Source organism: Pipistrellus kuhlii, unplaced genomic scaffold (genome assembly GCF_014108245.1).
Source record: "Pipistrellus kuhlii isolate mPipKuh1 unplaced genomic scaffold, mPipKuh1.p scaffold_m20_p_19, whole genome shotgun sequence".
In the NCBI taxonomy this organism is placed as follows: domain Eukaryota; kingdom Metazoa; phylum Chordata; class Mammalia; order Chiroptera; family Vespertilionidae; genus Pipistrellus; species Pipistrellus kuhlii.
Window position 1 is genome coordinate 18,032,041 of NW_023425504.1, and position 12,755 is coordinate 18,044,795.

At 42.3% G+C, this 12,755-nt stretch overlaps 1 protein-coding gene across 2 annotated transcripts in view; it reads right to left on the minus strand.

Moving 5' to 3' along the window:
- Positions 1-2,336, minus strand: part of LOC118722006 (X-linked inhibitor of apoptosis) — a 41,702-nt gene extending 39,366 nt beyond the window's left edge. Inside the window, exons 1-2 of one of the 2 annotated variants that reach the window (XM_036443329.2) lie at positions 2,175-2,336; positions 1,809-1,933 (exon numbers count right to left, since the gene is read on the minus strand). The gene's annotated coding sequence lies outside the window, so the exon portion shown is untranslated. Of the gene's footprint in view, positions 1-1,374; positions 1,582-1,808; positions 1,934-2,174 lie in introns of those variants that run through there. The other variant, XM_036443335.2, reaches the window with a different exon arrangement.
- Positions 2,337-12,755: the final 10,419 nt, after the last annotated feature.

The window sequence follows — 12,755 nt, forward strand, 5'->3', positions numbered from 1 at the left end:
CTCACACTGGCCAGTGCAGCGGTGGTGGCGGGAGCCATTAGTCAGACATCTCCCAAGGGCTCCCAGACTAAGAGAAGGCGCAGGCCAGGCTGAGGGATTTCCCCAGCTGAGTGCATGAATGTCATGCATTGGGCCTCTAGTTTTCATATAATTTTATTAACCAATGTTACCCAATAAAAAAAAACAAAAAAAACCCCACACACACAAAAAAAACACCTTAGCACATTTTGTTAAAATATTTTAAGACTAGTAACATAATTTTTACCATATTACATTAGGAACAGTAAAAGAAAACCAAAGAAGAAATGCGAGCATGTTTTGCCAGTTGGGCAGACATAAACCACACTGGATTTTAAAATACAACCCATTGATAATAAACAAAAAAAGACTCCCAAACCACTGATACATAAATACATATATGTATATAAATATGTATACACACATTGATATATAATTTTTTATTGATATACATATAATTGTGAACTTTAAAACTTTTTTAAATTATAAAATCAATATTTGTTAATTGTAAGAAATTCAAACAGTATATTAGGCCACATGTGCAAAGTGCAAAGTAAAAAGTGTCCCACCTCTCTCCATCCTCCATAAGTAACTGTTAATATTTTTATGTATCATTCAATTAGTTACCTAAGCATATGTTTATGTATATAAATCTTTTTAACCTAAAATTTTGCCACTTCTTGAATGATAAAAGAAAATGTCTCAAGCACAGGCTTCATAAGCATGTTAAAAACACTGAAAGTAGTACCAGAGTTGTATGGATCAAAGTGGTATCTGCTTCAAAAATGTGCTTTGAACTGAATACATTTAAATTTTCTTGCTTGAAGCAGTCGCGCAGAAAAAGCTTTTAGCAAGAAGCCAGACAACCTGAGTTCTAATTTGAGTAGTCTGAGTACCCTTAGGCAAGCCATGAAATCTTTCTGTGTCTTAGTTACAGCTTTTGTAAACGGCTGGACTAAGATCCCTTCCAACTCTAAAATTTTATAATTCTAAGATGGCCGTCTGTAACGGTGTTCTCCGGAACTGGTTGAAACAAATATTAAGTAAAAAGAGAAGAAACACTATAGCGACCTCCGGTCTTACCAAAGTAAATTTCTATGCGTCATTATCAAGGTATAATTGTGATAGAACTAGTGACATAATTATATTTGAAAGCAAAGTAGCAGATTTTTTAAATCGGATAGGTTTTTTACAAAGCTTTGATTGACGTCTTCCTTTTTCTTTCTTTTTTTGGGGGAGGAGGAGGAAGAGGGCTGTGGCTTAGTTTCAGTAATAACCACCCTCTCCGCCCGAAAAGAATTAAGGGTATTTTGGAGTTAAAATCATGAAACGGAAACTGATTTTCGTTTTACTTACAGAATATGCTGGGGAGATGACTAAAGCAGCAAAGATTGGAAAGAATTACTAGCTCATTTCCTCTCCCGGAAGCTTTTGGCTCCCCATTCTTTGGGTTTCACACTCCCTCACCGCACACATTCCATCCCTTCCCTAACGTTCCACAGGCATCAGATGGGGGGGATGGGAGGGTCCCTTTGATCCCTGAAAAAGTTCCTTGACTCGATTTACCTTAGAGGTCATGGGGTTCAGGTTGGCACCCACCCGCCCACGCCCTCCTCCGACGGATCTGAAAACCTGGGCCAAGAACCCTGGCCTGGCCACCCTTGCCTGGCAAGGGCGGCCTTCCCGCCTTCCCCCCTACCGCAGGGCCCAGCAGGGGGAGGGGAGGGAGGGAAGAAAGGGGAGGGGGAGGGGAGGAGAGCGAGGAGAAAGCCCGCGCGCGCCGTACCTACCGCGCCAGGAGAGCCAGCCCGATCGCCCGCGGTGCCCGGCGCGGTCCCGAGGGGTGGGTCCTGGAGGAGGGGTGGCCCAAGCCCCAATCTGGAAATGCCAACTCTTACACGGCGGCCGGCCCGGCCTAAAAGGAAACGGAAGTCCCTTCGTCTCCCTCACCAGCACCCACCAGCCCGCCCAACCCACGGAGGATTACCGAGGGCCTCAAAGGAAGGCTAAGAGGCACCGAGCGAAGTCCATCTGGCTCACTGCCCCTGCCCGGCCCCCGGGCCCCGCAGTCTCCTACCCGCCGCCCCCGCCGGGAAGCCAGCTTCCCGCCCTAATAGAGCCCCGCCTTCTCCCCCCTTCGCCATTTTCGAACTTACCCCTAGGGTCCGGGCGACCCTCGCGGAGCGCGGAGCCCACCCGGGGCGCCGCGGAGGTCCCGCCACTTCTCCGGGCGGGAAGGGGGCTGCTGGGACAAACGAAGCCCTTCCCCCCATCCCCCAAGTTGGAAACCAGACCCCAAGGGAGCAAGCGCGCATGCGCTGTGCGCACGCGCAGTCCCCGCCCCCCAGCTCAGGCATTTCCTCTGTTAGCTGCGAGGTGTGTTTTTCCCACGGTTTTTTGCATGCAGGGTTCTAGGGTTGGGAAACAGGAAAATAGAGATTAAAGGATAAAAACAGAAGAGAGGGAACATATTGAATTCTAACTATAGACCAGGCTCTGTGGTAGCCATATAACGTGTACTTCCTTGTAATTTTGACAACTCTATGAGATAGGCACTCTCTTATTAAACCCAGTTTACACAGGAAATTGAGCCCAGAGAGGATAACTCCCCCACTAGGACTCAGCTAATAAACGAAGGAACTGAGATAACAATACGACCTGTGTTCCAGGAGGGAAGGATGAAAAGAAAAAGAAAGGAAGACAGTAAGGCAGGAGGGGATTGGAAGATGAAGTGGAAAATGAATAGAGAGCAAAGAACACAGGAGGGAAACAAGAAATCTCTGTACATTAAATATTGATTCTATCTTAGGTTTATTTCAAATGTGCTGTAGGATTGTCAGACCAAAGATAAATTTTATTTCAGAAACTTGGGCTCCCCCACAGGCTAGTGTAGTAAGATGAGAGATTTTTAACAAGAGGGTTTCATTTCAAAGGGAAGATCATAAGTATCACCTGCATCCTCAAAGGATGCTGCCCTTCATTGAAAAGGGAACTTGACGGGAGTAAAGACTTACTGTACTTTTGGTTCCTTGGCATTTGCTTAGATAGTATCACCTCTGATCCTCTCTCGCTGTCATAGCTCTGGGAATCTCATGTTGACTTATATAATAATAATAATTGCAAGAAAATATTTGTGTCATTTAATTCTTACAGCAACTTTATAAAATATGTAACTATCATTCTCATTTTACCGATGAAGATACTGAGGTTTAGAGAGGTTAGGTAGCTGCAAAAGTCATCTTGCTAGTATGTGTAGGAGCTGAAACAATGATTCAAACCTAGTTCTATTTGATTACAGGCCTGTCTGATCAATACTCTGTCTCCTAACTGGTCTCTCTATCCCTAACCGGTACCTCACAATCCAGTCTGCACAAGGCCAACTGAGTTAAAACATTCAGTATGGCCTCCAGGATAATGGTAAAACTACTGGCTTCATGTTCACTCTCTCCTTGAACTCTCATGACAGTTGAATTTCTGTTTTTGGTTTTGTTAGCATCTTTTAAGAATTGGTTAAATGTATATAACATAATTTGCCATTTTAACCATTTTTTTAAGTGGCATTATACACATTCCTACCCATCTCTAGAACTTTTACATCTTACTTGGCACTTGAATTTGTAACTTTGTTATGGAGCACAGTGCTTTTTGCCTTACAGGGTTGCTACTGTGTACATGCCTTATCTCACCTGTGTTGTAAGTTATTTGTAGCAAGATGTATATCTACTCAATTTAGTAATTCCTTCAAAACCCTTGGAATCATCTTTTTAAAAAATTAATCCTCATCCAAAGATATTTTCCCATTGATTTTTAGAGAGATTGGAAGGGAGGGGGAGAAACACACACACATACACACACACACACAGAGAGAGAGAGAGAAAGAGAGAGAGAGAGAGAGAGAGAGAGAGAGAGAGAGAGAGAGAGAGAGAGAGAGAGAGAGAGAGAGACTGGTGTGAGAGTGACACATTGATTGATTGCCTCCTGCACACGGCCTGACTGAGGCTGGGGATCAAGCCTGCAACCGAGGTACATGCCCTTGACCAGAATCAAACCCATGACCCTTCAGTCTGCAGGCCAACACTCTAACCACTAAGCAACTGGCTAGGGCTGGAATCGTCTTTAATTGCACTCTCTCCTATCCCATATCCAATCCATAAGCAAATACTGTCATCTCAATTTTCAAAATATAGACAGAATATCACCAATTCTCATCAACACCACTATGCCCCTAGCTTACTCTCTCTTGCACTGTAAAAGCTTCCTTATCAATTTCCTCGCTTACATCCTTGCCCCTCTCCAGTCTATTCACACAGAAGCCAGAGTTATCCCAAGTCAGATCATTGTCAATTATCTGCTCAAATCCCTTCAATGACTCCCCATTTCACTCAAAGTAAAGGCCATAGATTTATAATCACCTACAAAGGCTGTTATAGCCAGCCACCAAGATGATCTTCAGTAATCTTTATCCTTGCTTTTCATACCCTTGGGTAGTCCTCTTCTACAATAAGCCAGAGCTGACCTGTGTAACTAGTAGAATGCAGTGGAAGTGATGTCATGTGACTTAAAATGCTAGGTCATAAAAGGCATTATGGGTTTTGCCTTGCTTTCTTGGATTGGTTGCTCTGGGGACAGCTAGATTTCATGTCATGAGTAACTCAAACAACATGTGAAGAGGACCACACAGGGAAAAACTGGGTCCTCTCCTTCTCCACCTTTCCTTCTCCCCCAACCACAACAAACACAACTTGCCAACCATGTGAGTGAGCCACCTTGGAAGAGAATTCTTTAGACCCAGACTTCAGATAACTGCAACCTCTGGAGATTCAGAGCTGGAACCAACCAGCCAAGCCACTTTTAAATCCTGTGTATTGTTTTAAATTTTAGGGCAATTTATTACCTAGAAGTAGATAACTGAAACAAAGATCCTACATAATAGGCATCCTTCTTATCTTTTATTTATTTGTTTGTTTATTTATTTGGTAATCCTCACCTGAGGGGATATATATATATATATATATATATATATATTTAATATCACTTTCTTTTTCTTTTCTTTTAAAAAAATATATTTTATTGATATTTTACAAAGAGGAGGAAGGGAGAGAGATAGAGAGCTAGAAACATCGATGAGAGAGAAATATCGACCAGCTGCCTCTTGCACACCCCCTATTGGGGATGTGCCCACAACCAATGTACATGCCCCTGACTGGAATCGAACCTGGGACCTTTCAATCCGCAGACTGACACTCTACCACTGAGCCAAACCAGTTTCGGCTTTTCTTTTTTTTCTGAGGATATTTTTTCTATTGATATTTAGAGATAGTGGAAGGGAGATAGGAGAAGAGAGAGAAGAGAGGAACATCAATTGGTTGCCTCCCACATGCACCCTGACTGGGATTGAGGATCGAACCTGCAACCTAGGTACATGCCTCCCACTTTTTTTTTTTTTTTTTTTTTGGTACATACCCTTGATCAAGAATTGAACCTTCAGCCCTTCAGCGAGTGGGCCAATGCTCCAATCACTGAGCCAGAACCCTTCTTACCTTTATATCCTCATTTCCTACTACTCCTTCCCTTCTTTCCTTTAGCTTCTCTGCTTCAGGACCTTTTTATTTGTTGTTTACTTTGACTGGAACACTTCCTCCAGATATCTCCTTCACCTCCTTCAAATCTTTGCTAAATTGTCACCCTCTCAACAAGGCCTGCCAATGATCATCATATTTAAAATTACAACTTATCATCCTGTCACTCCCAGTCATTCTTCTGTTGGCATCTATCATTTTTTAAAACACTGTATGGTTTTCATGTTTGTTATTGTAAGGATTGAGGCGCAGGAAACTAACCACCAAGACATTTTAAGGTAAAGTTTATTCCCCAGTAATGAGCGGGACTCATTACGGAGGTAGAGAAATCAGAATTGAAGGAGTGGGGAGGGGAGAGCGGACCCAGTCTGGCTCCTCCAGATGGACATGGAGGAAAAAGCAATATGTGGCTGGTCTGGGGGTCTTTTTAAGGGGAGGAACAGAAGAGGGTTGGACCCAGGGCGGAACAGGAAGGGGTGGGATCCAGGACACTTTGGCACACGCTGATTGGTGGTTCAATGTCTTGGGAATGTCTCTGTGACAGGTGCCAATAATGTCATAACTCCGCCCACCAGTTGGGAGGAGAGAGTATCTCACAGTTACGTTTCTTTATTTTTTGTATTTCCTCTCTCTCGAATCTGCCAGAACACTAGTATAAGCTCCAAGAGGGCAGGGATCTTTGTTTTATGCAATGATCTAATCTAACTGCTTAGAATAATATCTGGCACAGTGTAGGCCATCAAAATATATTTATTGAATGAGTGAATAAAAATTACATAAACATGCTAGACCCTCAGTAAATAAATACATGTTGGGCATATTGTTAATTGTAAGATGTGGACAGCAAAGGCATGTATACTTGAGATGTCTAGGTTTTATGGGCCCAGCATTTTTCACTCGAGGATATTTTTCCATTGATTTTTAGAGAGAGTGGAAGAGAGAGGGAAAGACAGAGAGAAATATTGATGTGAGAGGAACACATTGATTGGTTGCCTCCTGCATGAGCTCGACCAGGGCCCAGGCCAGGGAGGAGCTTGCAACTGAGGTATGTGCCCTTGATAGGAATCAAACCTGGGACCCTATAGTCCACAGGCTGACACTCTATCCACTGAGTCAAAGTTGCTTGTCTAGGTTTTGTATGTAGGAATACATAGAGGCATAAAGTTAGAAGAACACAATCTATGGAGAGGTTACACTTACCTTTACGAGGATTTATTATTTTTTGTTGGGGGGGTAATTATTTTTGGTTGAGAAGAAACATCTGGAGAGGGAATGAACGGAGATATATTAACTTGAACCATATAGAAATATCAATATTCCATCATTGCCAAATGTCTCAAGCAGCAATTTATTTAAAAAAAAATTTTTTTTGGCCCTAACTGGTTTCGCTCAGTGGAAAGAGCGATGGCCTATGGGCTGAAGGATCCCAGGTTTGATTCCAGTCAAGGGCATGTACCTTGGTTGTGTGCACATCCCCAGTAGGGGGTGTGCAGGTGGTGGCTGATTGATATTTCTAACTCTCTATCCCTCTCCCTTCCTCTCTGTAAAAAATCAATAAAATATATTTTTAAAAATTTTGTTAATCCTCATCTGATGATATTTTTCCATTGATTTTAGAGAAAGAGGAAGGGAGGAGGAAAGTGGGAGAAAAAGAGAGAGAGAGAGAGAGAGAGAGAGAGAGAGAGAGAGAGAGAGAGAGAGATATCTATGTGAGACAGGTTAATTGGTTACTTCCTGCACACGCCCCAGGGTGCAGGATCCAGCCTGCAACCAAAGTACAGCAGGTACCAGAAATGAACCCAGGATTCCGGGCTGAGGCTCTATCCACTGAGAAAACCTGGCAAAGGCCCCAGCAGCACTTTACTGTGGGTCAATCTAATAGGAGAAAGGAAAATTCATGACATAAAGACTCAGAGGGCCCTGGCTAGTTTGGCTCAGTGGATAGAGTGTCAGCCTTTGGATTGAAGGGTCCCAGGTTCCATTCAAATCAGGGGCACATGCCAGGGTTGCAGGCTCAATCCCCAATTGGGGGCTTGCAGGAGGTGGCTGATCAATGATTCTCTCTCACTAGTGATGTTTCTCTCTCCGTCTCCCTCTCCTTCCTCTCTGAAATCAATAAAAAAATATATATATATTTAAGAAAAAGACTCACAGGAAATGAGAAAGAAATTAGATCAAGCCTGAGTAGTGGCATTAGCCTTGAACAGAAAAAAGGCTCAGAGGCCAAAGGGCATGCAATGTAGATAAGTAGAAATTTTGAGGGCGGTCACCACACCTCAATGGCAACTGGGTTCTTTGGAAAGTAAACTGTTGTTATCTGCTGAGCAGACAGCAAAGTTTTAGCCTTAGAACACTTTTTTACAAAAGCAATGATAAGTAAAAGCACAAATAAATAAAATAAAGAGCAGAGTTGCTTTCAGTGAAGGAAGGTGGGGTGACTTCAGACCTTGCCCTTGAAGCCATTAGTTTCATGTACCTTCTGGCAGGAAGGGGTGCACACCTGCATAGGATTACTCTTGACTTATCACCAGGGCACAACCTTTGAGATAATTAATGTTTAATAGTGTGTATTGGCACACTTGCCGCACCCTCTCCTGACTTTTACTTGGGTGCCTTGATTGCTAACTCACTAACTCCTTGCTGCCAGAAAGACTGAAACGATATTTCCTCTCTTTAAGCAGCCGGAAAGTTGCCTGACTTTATTTTTTACTGGCAAAACTAGCACCTCCAACCAGCCCTCCCTTTCCCATCTCTGCCTTTTTCTTCCATGGACCCAGATATACAGAAGAGCCTTTTTGTTTGTTTGTTTGGAGTGGAGACAGAAGAGCTCACTTTTGTCTCGAGCTAATGGAATATTTCATCTGGTCTTTCTATATCTAATCCATTCGTATGGTTATACACAATCTATTCAGTCTGCAAAAATCCAGCACTCCAACAACAATGTCAAGTCAGGATGTTGTCATGGCATGTCTGGAGTAGAGTGGAGTTGAAAGCTACTGGAGTTGAGCTAGCATTGGAGGAGTCATTCCCAAGGATTGTACTGGGATTTGTGTTTAGAGAGGAAGACTGAACCAAAAGCCATAGATGTCAATGATGTGAGGAAGTGCTCTAAATATAGATTGATAATAGTTAGCATTTACTGACTGTTTATCCTATGCCAGACACTGTACTGCCTTAAGTGCTTAGCACACTTTATCTCTCACAATCCTCTCAGTAATCCTGTGAGGTAAGTGTGCATTTTATTTTTAACTTGACTCAGAATCTAGAATAGTGCCTGTCATATGGTAGTTATTCAAGCCAGATCTAACCCTGCAATGGCTTCTTATTTTGTGGAAGAAAGCACAGGGTGCTATCGGAGAGGGTGGATTAGAACAAGTTCCACCAGGACTTCAGTATTTTTTAAAAATTTTTATTCACAGATAATTTTTCTAAGTCTTTTTTTTTTTTTTAAATCCTTACCCAAGGATGTTTTTCCATTGATTTTTAGAGAGAGTGGAAGAGAGGGAGAAAGACAAAGAGAAACATCAAAGTGAGAGAAACTCATTGATTGGTTGCCTCCTACATGCATACTGATCAGGGCCCAGGGAGGAGCCTGCAAATGAGGTAAGTGCCCTTGACCTGAATTAAACCTGGGACCCTTCAGTTTGCAGGCCATTGCTCTATCCATTGAGTCAAACTGGCTAGGGCAGGACTTCAGTCTTAAAGGACAACCAAGCAAATGGTTGCAGTAGGAGCAAGGCATTCTAACCAGACATGTGCTAACTCATGGAAGTAAAAGAAAACAGCATGCATTTGAGGAATGGAAGTTAATGCCTTATGGCTGAGTGTAGCTGCTAACATTTATTGGGGAGATATATATATATATATATATATATATATATATATATATATATATATATATATATATTTTATATGGCTGATATGTTAAGTGTCCAACCGGATAACCAGCTGCTATGACATGCACTGACCACCAGGGGGCAGATGCTCAATGTAGGAGCTGCCATGATGCACACTGGCCATTTACAAAGAAATGGCACTGTGGACTTAGAACCCACAAAGCAACACTTGGCTTCCCCCAAGTGGGACACAGGCCCTACCACCACTGTGAAGAAACAGTCCACCAAATTACAGCTGATGCTGCTGAGATCCCAAGGCACAAAATGCAGCCCATAGCCCAGTCCAGTCCAGAAACGGTTGCTGTGGGTGCCGAGTAATGACATCACATAGTAATGCCTGGCTTCCTCTTTCTAGCGATTAGCCTCCTTGGAGTTTCTTCAGCCCAGGTGCAATCATTTTACACTTTAACCAATTGCCTATGAAGCTTTTTCCCATGCCTCATCTCATTTGATCTTCACAGAAGTCCTGGAGTAAATAGATAGGAGACTCAGTGGAATCCTATTTTCTCTTCATTAGCCAGAAAACAGAGATTTAGAAAATTTAGAAACTTGACCCGACTGAAAAGAAGAAATTGTGGACCTAGCCGAAACCTGTTTGTCTCAGTGGATAGAGCGTCAGCCTGCGGACTGAAAGGTCCCGGGTTTGATTCCAGTCAAGGGTATGTACCTGGGTTGTATGTACCAGTAGGAGGTGTGCAAGAGGCAGCTGATTGATGATTCTCTCTCATTGATGTTTCTAACTCTCTATCCCTCTCCTTTCCTCTCTGTAAGAAATCAATAAAATATATTTTTTTTTTAAAAGAAAAGAAAAGAAAAAAAAAGAAACGCTGGACCTTGAAAATGACTTCATGTTTCCTCACTGCTCAGAATATAGTCCAACACTGCTGCAGTTAAATAGTTTACCCTTTGTTCTCCTTGTGTGATCTATAATAATAATCTGCTTCATGTTGATGTTTACTGCTATGTTGCTGACAATTACCTGAAAGAGAAGTTGGGGTGCTTCACTAGGCTGGAAAAAGTTTAACTAAATCAGAAAGCAGGTCTAATTAAGCAAGTTTGTTCTCTATATATAAAAGGCTAACTTGACTAGTGCATGCATGATACATATAGAGCTCTCGTTGGTGCCAATCACATGTGTTTCAATCTGTCATTGTTGATCATGAATTTGGTTGACACTCTATTATAGAGAAAGGGCAAATAGTGATATTAAAGTATTCTATCGATAATTAATTTCCTTTTAATGTGCATGGATTCATGCATGGGGCCACTAGTGTTTTAATGTTCATACTGTGTTAAATGTATTTCACTGATGATCACATTTAATCATTTGCAACCCCAGGAATAAGAAAACTGGGAACAGAAGGATCTAAGACAGTGGTAGAGTAGGTGGATGTTCAAAACAATGATTATAAGGATGCTCAAGGAATTTAGTAAGAATTTCAACTAAACCATAAAGAAAACACAGTCAGAAATGAAGAATACAGGATATCCAAGATAGTGGCAAAGTAGGTGGAGGGTACACTCATCACCTCCCAGGACAGAACTGGAATTATAACAAATACAACAATCAACCTGAATAACCAACTGAAGACCAGCTGAATGATGTCTTATAACCAAGGATTTACAAAAGAAGCCACATGGAGACCGCTAGGAAGGGCAGATACACAAAATGGCTGACCCCACAGCCACAGACAGTGGCTGAGATTCTGGTGGGATATCTCAGCTGCAAAGGTTCCCCCTGAGTAGCATGAGGTGTCAACTCCATGCTGGGCTTCCCAGCTCAGAGCATCAGAATCAGCAGGGATTCTGTCCACCAGGGAGAGACAGGAGTCTGCAAGAGAAACATGAGCCCTCTTCGAAGGTCAATGCACAAAATTTCATTCACAGCCATTCATCCTGGGCTCTGGCAGGGGAAGGGAGGAGCAGACTAGAGACCTGTAAGGAGAGACTGGGGTTTGTGGCTCTGGGAAAAGAGCTGAAGGGACAATCACCAGGATCCCTGTGCTGAGTACTCCTCCCATATCTCAGATGCCATCTTTCTTGGGTGGAGTACCTCCCCTCCTTATGGCATCATCCTGGAGGAATGCATTAGTCCTATCCTCTGGAATACCTGTCACCTTCCACTGTGCAGATCACACCCTGCTGAGGAATCAGCTGCCTGGGCCCAGGTGGCAGGCTCAGTGGGGTGACTTTGACTGAGTTGTGTGGCTTAGGGTCAGGGTTCATTTCCCCCACTTTCCTGTGAACCTGACCAGCACTGCACCCTCATAGGCGATCCACTAGCCCCACCAACTGGGCTTCTAGTGGCCCCACCCTCCTGGTTTGTTTATTTAATTTATGGGAAATGCCCACCATATAATCTAATTGGCAGAGTCAGTTCTCCTCTGTTTTAAAAAGTCTGGACTTGTTTCTCAATTCAAATAAAATGTGTGCCCAGCTGGTGTGGCTCAGTGGTTCAGCGTCAACCTATGATCCAGGAGGTCATGGTTCAATTCTGGTCAGGGCACATACCGGAGTTATGGGCTCAATCCCCAGTGTAGGGTACGCAGGAGGCAGCTGATCAATGATCCTCTCTCATCTTTGATGTTTCTATCTCTCTCCCTTCCTCTCTGAAATCAATAAAAACATATTTTTAAAAAAACACCTTAAAATGTGTTAATGCATTCTTTGTAAAAACTATCTCATTTCTGAATTCTAATTCTAAGATAGTTGAGTCAGAGACTCTTGCTATAAATTTGTTATTTCTTACCAAAATCTCATTGCTTTGTTGCATGGACCTGTCTCTCAGAAGCAGAGAAAGACAGAAGAGTTTGATTAGTGGAGGTTTCTTCATCATCAGTAGTTTTTGTCTCTCCCCCACCACAACATGTTATTATAGAAAAATTTAAATAAATGGAGAAGTTAACAGTTATATACAAATATCCTAGGCACCTAGGTTCTGCAATTAGTATTTTGCAATGTTTACTTTTTTTTTTTACCCATCTATCCATTTCCCTATCCATCCATTAACCCATCTTATATTTTTATGCATTTCAAGGAAAGCTTCAAACATTAGTACACTTTACTCCTAAATATTTTAACATGCATATTATTTGCTCTTATTTTCTTGAGGTAGTCAATCTTCATTCCCACACAAAAGCAACCACTGTTATTTTTTTCACTGTAAATTCAGGTTCCCGGTTCTATAATTTTACACAAAAGAGTATGTACTCTTTAAACACTGATACGTTGATTTATCCCTTTGCTTGGGTTACCAGAGGTT